Source organism: Rhinoderma darwinii, chromosome 5, assembly GCF_050947455.1.
Source record: "Rhinoderma darwinii isolate aRhiDar2 chromosome 5, aRhiDar2.hap1, whole genome shotgun sequence".
Taxonomy (NCBI): domain Eukaryota; kingdom Metazoa; phylum Chordata; class Amphibia; order Anura; family Rhinodermatidae; genus Rhinoderma; species Rhinoderma darwinii.
The window spans coordinates 263,340,444-263,356,671 of NC_134691.1; the positions used below are offsets into that span (position 1 = coordinate 263,340,444).

At 41.4% G+C, this 16,228-nt stretch overlaps 1 protein-coding gene across 2 annotated transcripts in view; it reads right to left on the bottom strand.

The window, feature by feature from the left end:
• ULK4 (unc-51 like kinase 4) overlaps window positions 1–16,228 on the bottom strand; it is a 771,869-nt gene that overhangs the window by 415,392 nt on the left and 340,249 nt on the right. The gene's annotated exons all lie outside the window — the stretch shown is intronic.

Sequence of the window (16,228 nt, forward strand, 5' to 3'; positions counted from 1 at the left end):
ACATATATATATATATATATGACAGAATATCTATAGCACTACGACCCTAAGGCTATGGATAAGATAAGATACATTGGCTTAGCAGACAGTAGCACACATTGAAGGATTAGATACAGTGGCTCAACAAACAGTATCACACATGATAGGATTAGATATATGGCCCAGCAGACAGTATCACACATGATAGGATTAGATATAGGGCCCAGCAGACAGTATCACACATGATTGGATTAGATATAGGGCCCAGCTCGCTGACATTGCAGCTCCAGCGCTGGACCCAGGAAATTTAAAAATAATAATTATTTTCCTTTTTGACGTGATACTAATTATTTTTCTGTGTTTGTTTTTTTACAAGTTCGGTTGTTGGACTACTTCAGATTCGAGGACTACTTCGATAACTGCGTTTTTTTTTATTCTCAATAAAATGGATAACGAGGGTTGTGTGGAATTTTTATTTCAATAAAATATTTTATCTATGTCTTTGTATTTTTTGAAACTTTATAACTACCGCCCTAGTAATTGTCGCTGGCTGATTCACAACGCCCATTACTAAGGGAGGGGGGACTTAATGTTAGACATGAAGAGGTTAACACTAATCCCCATTATTACCCTGGTACCCAGCGCCACCAGGAAGAGCCGGGTATGATCTAGTACCCGACCATCTGTGGTGACAGAGGGGCACCGGGGCGGCCGCAGTCTGGTATTATTAGGCTGGGAAAGGCCAAAAACAGTGGCCCTTCCCACCTTGGTAATTAAAGCCTGCTGCTGCTGTGTTGTATCTGGCTGGTTATAAAAATGGGGGAACCAAACATCGTGCTGTCCAATTATTAATTTTAAAAAAATGACGTGGGGTCCCCATTTTTCATAACCAGCCAGATACAACACAGCAGCAGCAGGATAGCATTACCAGGGTGGGAAGGGCCACTGTTTTTGGCCTTTCCCAGCCTAATAATACCAGCCTGCGGTCACACCAGTACCCGACCATCACTACAGATGGTCGGGTACTGGATCGTACCCGGCTCTTCCTGGCACCCCTGGTGGCGGTGGGTATCAGGGTAATAATGGGGGTTAGTGTTAGTGTTTGCTGGTGAAAAGGCTAAGCCCCGCCTTAGTAATGGACGCTGTCAAGTTGGCAGCGATAAAGTTAAAAAAAAGAAATACAAAGACATAGAAAAAATTGATTTATTGAAATAAAACACCCCCACACAACCCTCATTAACCATTTTATTGAGAATAAAAAAGCTGTCATTGAAGTAGTACTCGAATCCGACGTAGTCCAACGACCGACCCTGTAAAAAAACACAATAAAAAAACATTAGTAAGGGCCTGTTCACATTAGCGCTGCCCTTCGATTGATGGGTTCCGTCGAGTTAACTCCTCAACAGAAAGGCAAACTCTGCTTCAGTTTCCCTCACCATTGTTCTCAATGGTGACGGAAATGTTGCTAAAGATTTCTGTATGTCACCGTTGTGGCAGGGATCCGTTGTTTTGCATTATCGACTGCCCTATGGATTCCGCCAAAACAACGGAACCCGTTCACAACGGTGACAAACGGAAACCATTAGCAAAGTTTCCATCACCATTGAGATCAATGGTGATGCAAACGGAAGCTAAGGTTTCCGTTTTCCTTTACGTTGAGAGGTTAACCAGACAGAACCCCTCAACGGAAGGGCAGCGGTGATGTGAACAGGGCCTTAGATACAGGTCCCATGTGCAAGTGTGATACTGTTTGTTGGACCCTGTATCTAAGCCTAATGTAGGCTTAGCTACAGGGTGCAGCAGACCGTATTCTTATGCAGTATAAGCTGGGGCCCTGTATCTAAGCCTAACACACGGTAGGCTTTAAAGGTTGTCCAGTCCCTAAGCATCGATGGCCTATCTTCAGTATAGGCCATCAATAGCTGATGGGTTGGGGTCAGACACCCGGGACCCCCGCCAATTAGCTGTTATGAAGGGGTTGCAGCCGCTCGTACGAGTGCTGCTTCCACTTCATTTCCCTCACTTGCTCACACTGTGAATCCCTGACACGTCCGTGTCGACGATTCAGTGTGAGAAAGTGACCGGAATGAAGGGGAAGTAGCACTCATATGAGCGGCTGTCACCCCTTCAAAACAGCTAATTGGCGGGGGTCCCGGGTGTCTGACCCCAACCCATAAGCAAGACACTAAAATTAAACTTACCTCCTCTTCGGCCGCAGGTCCTCACTCCATCAAGTGTCGGGATGCTGTGCGCAGCGCATAGCATCATGACGTTATGCGCTGCGCACAGCGCTCTGATGTCAGAACCTCTGATGCGCTCCATGAAGAGGAGGGTAAGTACTGTCAGTTACTATAGTAACAGGGGCCCGTGTTGTTTATTACATAGGCCCCAGTTACTATAGTAACTTTTCATTGATGTGGTGCGGGGGGCTATGGGCCCCCCTGGCTTCTGGGCCCGGTCGCAATTGACCGCTGCGACCCCTATAGCTACGCCACTGATGGACATATTAGTTGTACTTTCCTACAAAAGATATAATTATGAAAGTGAAGAAAATAGTTTTTTTGTCAGGCTTTTAACCCCTTCCCGACATTTGACGTATCCATACGCCAAAGTCGGGTAGTGGTAGTATGGAGCGGGCTCACGGAGTGAACCCGCTTCATACGATGCCGGTGTCAGCTGTTTGTTACAGCCGACACCTCAGAGTAACTAGCGCCATCGTCCCCCCCAATGCAATCACGGGGGGGGTGATGGTTGCTATGGCTGCCTGGGGGCCTAATGAAGACCCCCAGGTCCGCCATCTTTGTACACCTATTAAGCCCTACCTCCGGCAGGGCTTAATAGTTGCCTGTCAGAATCACGATGTACTGCAAAACATTCGTATTGCAGTAAATCGTGTAAGTGATCTAACGATCGCTGGTTGAAGTCCCCTAGGGGGACTAATAAAAAAAGTAAAAATTTGTTAAAGTTTTTCTTTGTGTAAAAAAAAATAAATATATTAAAAGTAAAAAAAAAAAACCCTTTTCCCATTTTCCCTAGAGCATAGTAAAAAAATAAATGAATAAATAAACATAATTGGTATCGCCGCGTCCGTAAAAGTCTGAACTATTACAATATATCATTATTTAACCCGCACGGTGAACGCCGTAAAAAAATAATAATTGTAAACGCCAGAATCTCTATTTTTTGGTCACCTAATCTCCCACAAAAAATAGAATAAAAAGTGATAAAACCGTTGCATTTACACCACAATGGTATTATTAAAAACTACAGCTTATCCTGCAAAAAATAAGCCCTCATACCACTTAATCGACGGAAAAATAAAAAAGTTATGGCTCTCGGAATTTGGTGACACAAAATAAATTTTCTTTTCTACACTTAGGTTTTTACTTGTAAAAGTAGTAAAACATAGAAAAAAAACTATATATATTTAGTATCGCCGTAGTCGTATTGACCCAGAGAATAAAGTTAACATGTTGTTTTAATTGCACAGTGAATTCCGTAAAAACGGCGTGCAAAAAACCATGGAGGAATCGCTGTTTTTTTCATTTCCTACCCCACAAATAATTTTCCTAGTACATTATATGGCAAAATAAATCGTGCTACGAAAAACTACACCTCGTCCCGCAAAAATCAAGCCCTCATAGTACTATATCGACGGAAAAATAAAGACGTTGTGGCTTTTGGAAGGTGGGGAGGAAAAAACGAAAATGTTAATCTGAAAAAGGGCTGCGGCGGGAAGGGGTTAAAAATTAACAATTTTGTTTTCAGTTTTTAAGAGTAACGATCATTAAAGGGGTTTTCTGGAATGGAGCCAGAGGGGGCCACTGAAATGGCAATGGTGTAGCGGCGAAAATTTTAAAAAGTATGTGCTTTTTTACTCATACTATATGGACAAAAGTATTGGGACACCTACACATTACACCTACTGCAGCTTTTGGGACATCCCATTCTGAATCCATAGGCATTAATATGAAGTTGGTCCCCCCTTTGCAGCTAAAACAGCTTCCACTCTTCTGGGAAGGCTTTCTACAAGATTTTGGAGCGTGTCCGTGGGTATTTTTGCCCATTTATCCGGAAGAGCATTTGTGAGGTCAGACACGGATGTTGGTCTAGAGGGCCTGACTCTCAATCTACGTTCGTTTTCATCCCAAAGGTGTTTTAAAATATGTATTTGATTTTTTCCAAAAATTATAACAAGACTAAAGAAAAATAAAAAAATTAACAGTTGGTCCCATGGCAGAAACATCTCAGGACAGTAAGGTAACAGTATATAAAGTATAAGGCACATATCATGTGATCATTAATAATATCTTAACTGATGCACAAGGGAGATTTTGCCCAAATAAGATATCTAAAAATATTGAGTCATCAAACATAAAATCTGTAAAATAGAACACAAGAAGGGGAAGAAGGATATGGTAAAAAGGAGGTGAGGAAAGGAGGAAGAGAAGATGGACACGTGTATCTGTCGTTTATCATCAGGGTGTAGTTTAAGAATGAAGGATCACACTACAATTGGTGCCACACCTGTCATGTTCCAAGTACTAAGTTATAGAGCTAAAGCACTCAATTAGGTATTTTTTTTTATATATATATGGAGATAGTAGAAGAGATATGAAGTTCTCCCATAACATCATTTTTTTTTCAGTTTTATGCTCTTTATGAAGGGAGGTTTCCAGCCAGTCCATTCTAAAGAGGTATTATAGTTTTTCCAGGAAAATACAGTGATTGGGGGGAGCAGCGCCTATCCAGACCTGCAAGATCGACTTCCTAGCAGCCGCAGAAATGTAGTGCAACAGTTTTTTATGATGTTTCAGGATATGGGTAATAGAGAGGGGTAGTATACCAAATAGTCCCCATGTTAGAGTAAAGGGGCACTGTATAGAGAGCCGGTTCGATATAAAGCGCTGTATTCTCTGCCAAAACTCAGCAATAATCGAGCAAAACCAAAGCCAATGTAGTAAGTCTGCGTGTGGTGTTCTACAGTTTAAACACAAATGGTCAGAGGAATTTCCCATAAGAAAGCCCCTATGAGGACAAACATAGGCTATATGAGCTATTTTAAAATACATTTCCCAGTACATAGCTGAGGGGAGATGTTTGACTGCAATTGTCATAGATAGAAGTATATCCTTATGGGTTATATTATCCAGATGGTCATACCAGTCTTTTTCTTTTGAGTAATCAACGGATTGTCGTAAAGTGTTATAGTTTATGGTGATCAATAGTTTTCAATTTTGATGAGCTGAAGCCAAATGATAAAAAAAAACATCTCAATCTTGGTCGTGTAAATGACGAATCACCTTATGAACATAACTACAGGCCTGCATATAATAAAATGGGTGTTGTCCTAAAAAGTCATATTGAATATCGTGTTCATTAAATGGATATGGACAACGAGTGGATGTGTCAACTATCTGTTAAATGAAGGTCAATCCTTTTGAAGCCCATCTACGAAATATCGCATGGGAGTTGGCAGTCTGGAATTCTAAGATATTAATCCAAGAAAGGAGAAAGGAAAATCTGGGGTTCAAACGTTGGTGTTGTCTGACCTAGGTCCAGGTCTTCCACGTAGCCATGACCAGAGGATTGGCTCGTTGATCAGGTGATAGGGCTGTATAAGGGGCGTGTGAGAGGCATGTTAAAGAGACAGGCCACGCAAAACTGTTGATCCAATGTAAAGTCAGTGAAACAAGAACTGCCAGTTATCCAGTCTCCGATCACTCACAGTTGAAGCGCCATGTTATATAAGTGAATCTGGGGAAAGTTAATACCACCATGTTCACGATGTTGCTGCAATATGCACATGCTTAGTCTAAGCCTCTTGTGATTCCAAATAAAGCCTCAAAATAGAGCATTCACACGTTTAACATCCACTGGTTTCAAATATATAGGCAGGGATTGTAGAAGATATAATAATTTAGGAAATATAACCATTTTTATTAAATTGGCCCTTCCCAAAAAGGACAAGGTGAAGTGTCTAGAGGCCAAGAGTTGGGACTCCAGGTATGTCACAAAGGGATCCACATTTTGCTTATATAAGCGTGATGGTTGTTTCGTAATACGTACACCCAGATAGAGTGTAACATCTATGGTCGTGGACTGTCGTCCCGACTTACCCTCTGATGGCCGCAGCCATGGACGAGTGAGTTATCGGCGCATCTCCCTCCTGAGAGACGCATGCACTCATTTCCTGGTCCGGACACTGTCCGAATATCTGCAATTAGCCCAGAATGCTGCTGGACTATAAAAGGGGCTCTGCCCTCTTGATCCTTGCCTGAGAGTTGTTGTGTCACCCAAGTTTGTCATTGCAAATGGTCTCCTAGTGTCTTCCAGTTCCCAGTGTTACCTGTACCCTGTATCCTGTTCTGCTGCCTGTACCCTGTATCCTGTGCTACCGTGCCCTTGTGCCGTCAAGAGTTGGAGTCGAGTTGTGCCCTCCGCTGCATCTATTGTGTCGCTCCCCGCCGGGTGTCTGTCTACTGTTGGAGCCTCATCTTAGCCTGAATCCACCACTACGGTCTACATTGCCTCAGGTACCCTTTATGGATTATAGACATTGCATTGTACCCGTTTGACCAGCTGCTATCCTGCTACGTGGTACGGCCCAGTGGATCCACACCCCGTGTCATGACATAGGGGATGTAGTCAAAGTTCCACTTTAAGGCATGTCTCGAGGACCAAAGCGGTTTAGAGGGACCCTTGAGAATCATGGCCTCTGATTTGTGTATATACATTCTGAAGTCGGACAGGGAATCATAAAATGAGAGATCTTGAAGGATGCGTTGGAGGGAGGAGGCCGGATTAGATATAAATAATAAAGCATCAACTGCAAATGCTGATAATTTAATTTGACAATCACCAATTTGTACATCCCAAAGGTGTTTGATGGGGTTGAGGTCAGGGCTCTGTGTAGGCCAGTCATGTTCTTCCACACCAAACTTACCCGACCATGCATTTATAGACCTTGCTTTGTGCACTTGGGCACACTAATGCTGAAACAGAAAAGGGCCTTCCCCGAACTTTCCCACAAAGTTGTCCAAAATGTCTTGATCTACTGAAGCATTAAGATTTCCCTTTACTAGAACCAAGACGTCTAGGCGAATCCATAAAAACAAAACCACAGCATTATCCCTCCTCCACCAAACTTTACAGTTGGGACAATGAAGTCAGGCAGGTAACGTTCTCCTGGTATTCGCTAAACTCAGACTCATTTATTAAACTGACAGATAGAGAAGCGTGATTCATTACTCGACAGAGTCCAGTAGTGGCATGCTCTACACCACTCCATCCAGCCTCTATGTCTGCCAGGGACGTGAGCCAGAGCCTAAAACAAATGTTGCCTTTTTTTCCATAAAAAAAAAAATGTTTTTATGGTTAAAAAAATAAATAAAACAACTACACAAAATTGGTATCGCCACATCCGTAAGAACGCGTACTATAAAATGATCAGGTTAGTTTTCCCGCACGGTAAGCGCCATAAAAATAAAAACAATTCTAGAATTGCTGTTTTTTTGTTCATTCTGCATCACAAAAAAAACAAAACAAAAAGTAGCCAAAAAGTCATGTGCCCAAAAACGGCACCAATGAAAACTACAGGTGGTCCTGCAAAAAAGCCCTCATACAGCTCCGTTGACAAAAAAATAAAAATGTTATGAGTGTTGAAAAGCTGATGGTGTCCCATGCAAACTTGTATCCCTAGCAGTTTATTGCCCAAAAGCCCACATCATTCTATGCACAGCCCCACAAGTAGACCCCCATAGACACAGTGGAAATGAGCAAATTTTGAGGCCAGATATTGAATATGGGGATTGAAAAAAATATCCATCACGGCCCACTGGAGCCTGGACATATTGTACCACAACCAAATAAATCGATTGGCCATGCCTAGGACCAGTTTTGAGGCAATACTACGGTTCCTGCATTATAAAAATAATGAGCAGGGCCGGTTTTAGACAAAGTGTAGCCCTGGGCAAAATTAAAAGTGGGGCCCCAAATGCTGAATTATTGTATCAATAATGCAGTCAATTCAGAAGGCGGTGTGCATCACTAATTTCTAACGTGTCCAGGAGTGTTGCAAGCCCCAAAGCATACGCTCCCATCTTGTTGAATCTGCCACACAGCCCCCCTTGTATTGTGCCACACAGTCCTTCCTTTGTAGACAGTGCAACACAGCCACGCAACCAAATTAAACAAAGAAACTTGTACTCACCTAGACCCGTTCCCGTGACGGACGGACAGAGCTGCTCCACAGCCTCCAGACGGGACCCTTGCTTAGGCCAGAATGATCCAGTGACGTCATCATGCCAGCCTGTGCAGGGATTCTATCCCAGCGTCTTATAGGCTGCAGGCCTAATTTGGCCTGTAGCCTAATGAATGAAGGAGCAGGAAATTGCTCAACCATAGTATTGAATTGTATCTGCGTCCTGAGGATGCCGATGCAATTGAATGTGGCAGTCTCTAGCATCCGGGCCCTCTCCCAGGTGCTAGTGTCGCCACTAGGCATGAGGGGGCCTGTACCGCCCAGCCCATAAATGTGTGCCAGGCGGCACAGGTCCCCTCATGATGGGGGGCTCCTAGCAGCCACTACGGTTGCTATAATGGGCAGGGGGCTCTGAGAGGATGGGGGCCCTGGGCAATTTCCAGTAAGTTATCTGGAAATTAGTGTCTGGTCAATAACTATTATCTGATTGAGAGAGCAATAAATCAGAAAAATGTACTAGAATCCCACCAGTAACTGCGTTTAAAGCTGTGCCATCCCAGTACAGTTGGGCAATATAAACACTGAAAAATAAATTGATACATTAAAAATAGCAGGACTATATGTTTTACCTATATAAAATTTTCTGTGCCCAACAGCCAAAGAAATTCTTAAGATTACACTTTTTGCTATTCCCCATAAAAAGAAGCTCTGTTTTTAACAAATTACCTTTTTGTGATATGTCTCTCTCGGTTATCTTTAGAAATACGAAAATCTGTCAGCTTTACCAACAGGGACCGGTGAAATCTGTCATCTTTCCCTCTAATTTACACTAGTCTCTCTATAATTAATGTACATTCTCCAGCACATACAGTAGCCTGACAAAAGATATTCTGTGATTTCAAATAAAGACGTTATTTGTGACACGAGACTCAAGAACACAGGGAGACCAAACATTCATCCCTAAAAGTCGCATAAGATATGTTTTTGTAACATTTGAATTTAAACAAGTTATTTCTGTAGATTTTCTAGACAGTACAGATAAGTCTGCCCTATAATTGCCTGTGGAATTGATATTAAAAATAGGATATAGACTTTCAGAGAGCAGAATAAAGTAGAACACGGTGGTATGCTGTCCTTCAAATCAAGAGTTCCTACTATAGAAAATACGATATACTGTATCATTTAGATAGGATAGCAGAAGTTTTAACAATCTCACAAGAACAACGGAGTCCAATGAAGTTCCCCAGAGTAGGGCTGAGAAAGGGATTTCTGATTATATTATCTTCCACTCCAATCTCTAATAACTTCCCATTGGGATTTAGAGACAAGCTATATTTCACTTAAAAAGGATTCTGTTAATGGTCTCTGGCAAGTAATTACTATTTAAAACATGTTTGGTGTCCCATGGTTCATATTGTTCTTCTTCTGACTTGAATCATTCGACTCCTGTGAGATTGGTTTGAGATAACTCACAGGATATGATTTATATAATTCAACCAGGAACTGGGAGAAAAACACTACTGGTGCCTGTGCTTTCAGATCGGAGACTAATAGATTTATCTAGCTGGAGGACTGCAAATTCTGTTTTTCTTATATAGGCAGGGAAAGTATTGTCAAGTATTAAATTGCTTGAAGCACTGGTTCTGCCTGCCTCTGCAGCTCGATACAGAACTTACATTGATCAGTCTTCAGCTACTTCCAGCTTAAAAACAAGGACAAAACCAAATGTTTGCGATGCTGAAATACAGAGCTCATTATGTTTAATTCTTAAATAACAAAATAATGTAATTTAATACTATATAATCTGACTAATTCTCATGTAAACCAAAAATTGGCCATATATGAATAGATCAGCAGCCAAAGTTTAGTATGTTTGTAATTTTAAATATATATTGATGGCCTATTGTTAGGACAGGACATGAATATGTGATCGGGTAAGGGTCCGACCTCAGGGCCCACAAAATTAGCAAAACAAAACGGGCTGCAAGTTGCAATCAGGTTGCATGTTCCAAAAGGACCTCTTACATGGGATCTGTCACTAGTTTATTAATTCCCTGTCTCCTAACTAATCTTTTTAAATGTTTATTATTTGCAAAGTTATGTGCATTTTTTTAAATATGCTAATTTGGCTATATTGCCAAATGGGAGGTGACTTTTCACTCTGGACGGTGTAATGTTTTCTGTATAACGCTGTCCAATCAACCTCATACAGTTCTCTTCCCAGCAACACAGCGTGATCATATAGTATACAGCTTCCATTCCCAACTGTTTTCAACTAGTGATCTCTCTTGTTGTTTTACAAATAGTACTGCGATCCTGGTGGTGAGCCTGATTAGAATCTCATCTATCATATGCCACCAGAACCACTGTTCTAGGTGGTCCACAGCCAGAGGTATGGCTATTTGAAGTGATCCCCCTTCCCTACAGCCTCAGTCTCTCACACTGTGTGAAGTAGCTTCATGCGGATAGGACAGCATCAAAGGATGTGATGTAGCTACACCACAGGAGAATTGCTGATGTTGACACCCACTTGTCAAGTATAGCCTCATTTGCGTATTTAGACAAAAGCTGATAACTTTTAAAATAAATATCATTTTGGGGCATAATTTTCACTAGCATTATCAGTGTGACAGTGCCTAATAGATTAGCTAGGAGATTAGGCATTACTAAACTAGTGACAGATCCTCTTTAATAGGGAATATGATCAGTTGTAATAGGCAACTTGACCACTTTTCTCTTTCGCTAGATTTCATGACTTTTCCCCATGTCTATTTGTCTCATACAGCTGATCATGCAAGCTAGAAGCACAAAGACCCTGCTTTTGTGAGGGAGAGGGGGATAAAAAATTTGTCAAATCCGACAATCACTTTAAGTCGAAAAGAGCCAAAGTTTAATTTCATCTCTTAACCCCTTCCCAACATTTGTTGTATGGATACGTCATGGAAAACTAGTGCTTCCCATCTTTTGCCGTATCCATACAACAAATGGTGGACACCGCTTCAGAAACTGAGTCTGTGCCACCATCCTCAGGTGTCAGCTGCATGTTACAGCTGACACCCTGGGATAATGGCGGGGGCCGAAGTTTGTTCCGATCCCCACAATTAACCACTTAAATGCAGTCAAAAGCGATCGCTGCATTTAAGGAGTTTGCAGCTCATTGGCACCCCAGCAATGAAATTACCGGGGTGCCGGTGGCTGCAAAGGCAACCGGGGCCTAATACTAACCTCCCGATATGCCTAGTATGGAAGCCCAGAGGCAGGGCCTAAAAGGCTTCCACAGCCGTTGGCAAGATAGCGACGGCTCAAGAGCTGAGCCAGCGTCATAAGCGGTGGATGTTAGCTGCATGTTCCAGCTGACATCCACCTGTAACGGCAGGAACCAGAGCTAGCTCCGATCCCTGCCATTAACCCCTTAGATGCAGCAATCGAAAGAGATCGCTGCATGTTAGTGGTTGGCAGCAGATGGGCGGCCCTGCCCTGCAATCGCAGGGCTGCCGACTGCTGCTATGGCAACAGCAGGCATAACAATGGCCTCCTGCTCTGCCATTATGGAAGCCGATTAGGCCCTGCCCAGCGGCGAAGCCTAATTGGCTTGCGGTCAGTGAATGACTGACAGATCTTATACATTGCACTACATAAGTAGTGCAATGTATTAGAAAAAAACAATTGACAGTTGGAACTTCAAGTCCCCTAGTCAGACTAAAGAAAAGTGAAAAACAAATTAAAAAAAAGTTGTAAAATATATAATAAAAGTTTCAAATGATAAAATAAAACACAATCGCCCTTTTCCCCTTATCAATTAATTTATTATTAAAAATAAATAAATACACCATACATATTTAGTATCGCTGTGTCCGTAACGGCCTGAAATCTAAAAATATTGTGTGATTTATTCCACGCAATGGACGTCGTAAAACTAAACGCAAAAAACAATGCCAGAATTTCTGTTTTTTGGCCAATAAGTCCTCATACAGCTCCATTGACGAAAAAATTAAAAAGTTATGGTTCTCACAACATGGCGACAGAAAATATACATTCTTTTTACAAAAGTAATTTTATTGTGCAATAAGTTGTAAAACATAAAAAACTGCTAAAAATTAGGTATCACCGGAATCGTAGCGACCCGCAGAATAAAGCTAACATTTAATTTATAACGCATGGTGAATTCTGGAAAAAAAACAAAAACATAATTAAAAACCTATGCCAGAATTTATGTTTTTTGGTCACCTTGCCTCACAAAAAATAGGATAAAAAGTGATCAAAAAGTCGCTTGTACCCCAAAATGGTACGTATAATAACTACAGCTCGTCCTGCAAAAAACAGCCCTCATATCACTAAGTCTATGAAAAAATAAAATTAGTTAAGGCTCCAATAAGTCAGGAAATAAAAAATATGCAGTAGTGCAGGCCCGATGGGAAAGTTTCTTCTGTTTCAAAAGGCGATTTATCAAGGCACTAAAATTCGGGAACCAGGAAGAGTAGGGCCCAAACATATCTGCTGGAAGTGAGGGTGCCCGTATTATACCAGGACAACACTTCCCAGCAAAATTCCCCAAACTGCAAAGGTGCGGAGTGTGGACCAAAAGGGGGATTAGTAAGGACATCATTCATCAGTGCGACACTGGCCTGTGCATAAAGGATTGCTTTACAGAGTAACACACATCTATGGATTATTTTATGTTTTTTTCTTACCCCATTATTATACCACCTGACTATGACCCTGATGTACACTGCCCAGCTTACATGTACCCCATTATAAACGGAAATACTAGTAAAACTCCAAACAAAACTACTACCAAGCAAAATCCACGCTCCAAAAGCCTAATGGCGCTCCCTCCCTTCTGAACCCTACAGCGTGCCCAAACAGCTGTTTACTTCCACATATATGGCATCCTCATACCCGGGAGAACCCTTTTAACAATTTTTGGGGTGCGTGTCTCCAGTGGCACAAGCTGGGCACAACATATTTGCCACTGAAATGGAATATCTAGGAAAAAATTAAAAAAATATATTTTCACCATCTGCAGCGCAATGATTTACTGAAAAGACCTGTGTTGTGAAAATGTTCACTACACCCCTCAATAAATGCCTTGAGGGATGCAGTTTCCAAAATGGGGTCACTTGTCAGGGGATTCTTTTATTATTTCACATCAGAGCCCTGCAATTTTGAACCAATACTTTGTAAATCGCCAAATTATTTCCTCAACTACGCATGGTACCCTTTCAGTCGTGAGCCTGGTCGAAATGTCCAGGCAAAAGATTAGGGCCACATGTAGGGTTATTCTAAAGCCGGGAAACACAGCATAATAACTAGAGAGCTGTCTTGTTATGGTGGCACAAGCTGGGCACCACATATTGGCATATCTATGAAAAAAAATTCCATTTTCACTCTGCAACATTGAGTGCACACCATTTCTGCAAAACACCTGCGGGGTTAACATGCTTACTACACCTCTAGCTGAATACCTTGAGGGGTTTAGTTTCCAAAATGAAGTCACTTCTGGGGGGTTTCCACTGTTTTGGTCCCGCAGGGGCTTTGCAAATGCAACATAGCACCCAGAAACTAATCCAGCAAAATCTGCTCTCCAAAAGCAAAATGGCGCTCCTTCCCTACTGTGTGCCCAAACAGCAGTATATGCCTACATATAGGGTATTGCCGCACTCGGGAGAAATTGCTTTACAAATGGTGGGGTGCTTTTCTTCCTTTATTTGTTGAGAAAATTGAACATTTTGAGCTAAAGCTACGTCGTCTTGAAGAAAAAGGGTTTTATTGTCAGTGTCCAATTCTAATAAAATCTATGAAACACCTGTGGGGTCAAAATGCATAGATGAATTCCTCAAGGGCTGTAGGTACCTAAATGGAGTCACTTTTTGGGCGTTCTCACTGTTTTGGTCCCTCAGGGGTTTTGCAAATGCGACATGGCCTCCGCAAACCATTCCTGCTAAATTTGAGCTCCAAAAGCCGAATATAGGAGAGTAGTTGAAAAAAGGAGGATCCTGCAAAGCGCTGCTGCGTGGCTGCTTGTGAAGTATTTAACAATGATAAACAAAATAATAAATATATGTTTATTGTAAACAGTGGTGGTTACGCGTTTCAACGCTGTACTAGCGTCTTCCTCAGGCTGTTTACAATAAACATATATTTATTATTTTGTTTATCATTGTTAAATACTTCACAAGCAGCAACGCAGCAGCGCCTTGCAGGATCCTCCCTTTTTCAACTACGCTCCTATATTCTAACAAGCGGTGACCGTATGGCACTACCTGGGTGAGCATAATTTGCTTCTGACATTTCACCTAAACCCAATTGATCTGCACTGTGTGGCGCCGTGCTTTTTGTTTTTATGTTCCCAAAAGCCGAATGGCACTCTTTCCCTTCTAAGCCCTGGTGTGTGTCCAAACAGCCGTTTACGACCACATGTGGGGTATTGTTTTACTCGGGAGACATTGCATTACAAATGTTGCACTGCTTTTTCTCCTTTAGTCCTTGTGAAAATGAGAAAAAATTTGCTATGCTACATTTTCTTTGAAAACATGTCGATATTAATTTTCACGACCTACGTCCAATAATTTCTACAATAAACCTGTGCGGTGAAAATGCTAACTATACCACTAGATAATGTCCTTGAGGGGTGTAGTTTCCCAAATGGGGTCACTTTTGGGGGATTTCCACTGTTTTGGCACCGCAAGAGCCCTTCAAACCTGAATTGGTGCCTAAAATATATTCTAATAAAAAGGAAGCCCAAAATCAACTAGGTATGGCTTTGCTTCTGAGGCCTGTGCTTCTGTCCATTACCACACTAGGGCCACATGTGGGATATTTCCTAAAACTGCAGAACCTGGGCAATAAATATCGAGTTGCGTTTCTCTGTTAAAACTTTCTGTGTTACAAAAAATTTCAGCAAAAAAAAAAATGGAATTTGGAAATTTCACCTCTACTTTGCTTTAATTCCTGTGAAAGGGTTAAGAAACTTACTAAATGCTGTTTTGAATACATTGAGGGGTGAAGTTTTTAAAATGGGGTAACTTATTGGAGGTTTCTAATATATAAGGCCCTCAATGCCACTTCACAACTGAACTGGTCCCTGTAAAAATAGTCTTGAAATTTTCTTGAAAATGTGTGAAATTGCTGCTAAAGTCCAAAGCCTTGTAACATCCTAGAAAAATAAAAGGATGTACACAAAACGATGCCAATCTGAAGTAGACATATGGGGGATGTTAATTAGCAACAATTGTTACATAGTTAGTACGGCTGAAAAAAGACACATGTCCATCAAGTTCAACCAAGGGACGGGAAAAGGTAAGGAGAAATTTCTACACATAGGAGCTAATATTTTTTTGTTCTAGGAAATTATCTAACCCTTTTTTAAAGCCATCTACTGTCCCTGCTGCGACCAGCTCCTGCGGTAGGCTATTCCATAGATTCACAGTTCTCACGGTAAAGAAGCCTTGTCGCCTCTGCAGCTTGAACTTTTTTTTCTCCAGACGGAGGGAGTGCCCCCTTGTTTTTTGAGGGGGTTTTACAAGGAACAGGATTTCACCATATTTTTTGTATGTGCCATTAATATATTTATATAAGTTAATCATGTCCCCCGTTAGTCGTCTTTTTTCAAGGCTAAATAGGTTTAATTCTTTCAATCTTTCTTCATAACTTAAATTCTCCATGCCCCTAATTAGCTTCATTGCTCTTCTTTGTATTTTTTCCAACTCCTTCTTTGTGTGTGGTATAACTGCCTGTCTTACAAATGAGACATTTAAATTTAGAAAACTGCAAATTTTTGCAATTTTTCGATAAATTTTGGCGTTTTTCACAATTAAATACTGAATGTATCGAGCAAATATTGCCAGTACCACAAAGTCCAATGTCTCACGAGAAAACATGCTCAGACTCGTTTGGATAGGTAAAAGCATTCCAAAGTTATTACCACATAAGAGGACACTTCAGATTTGAAAAATAAGGCTCTGTCAGGAAGGTCAAAGGTGGCCACAGCGGGAAGGGGTTAAAGAGTTTAATCAGAATAATATCTATTTAGGAAAGCTTTACATA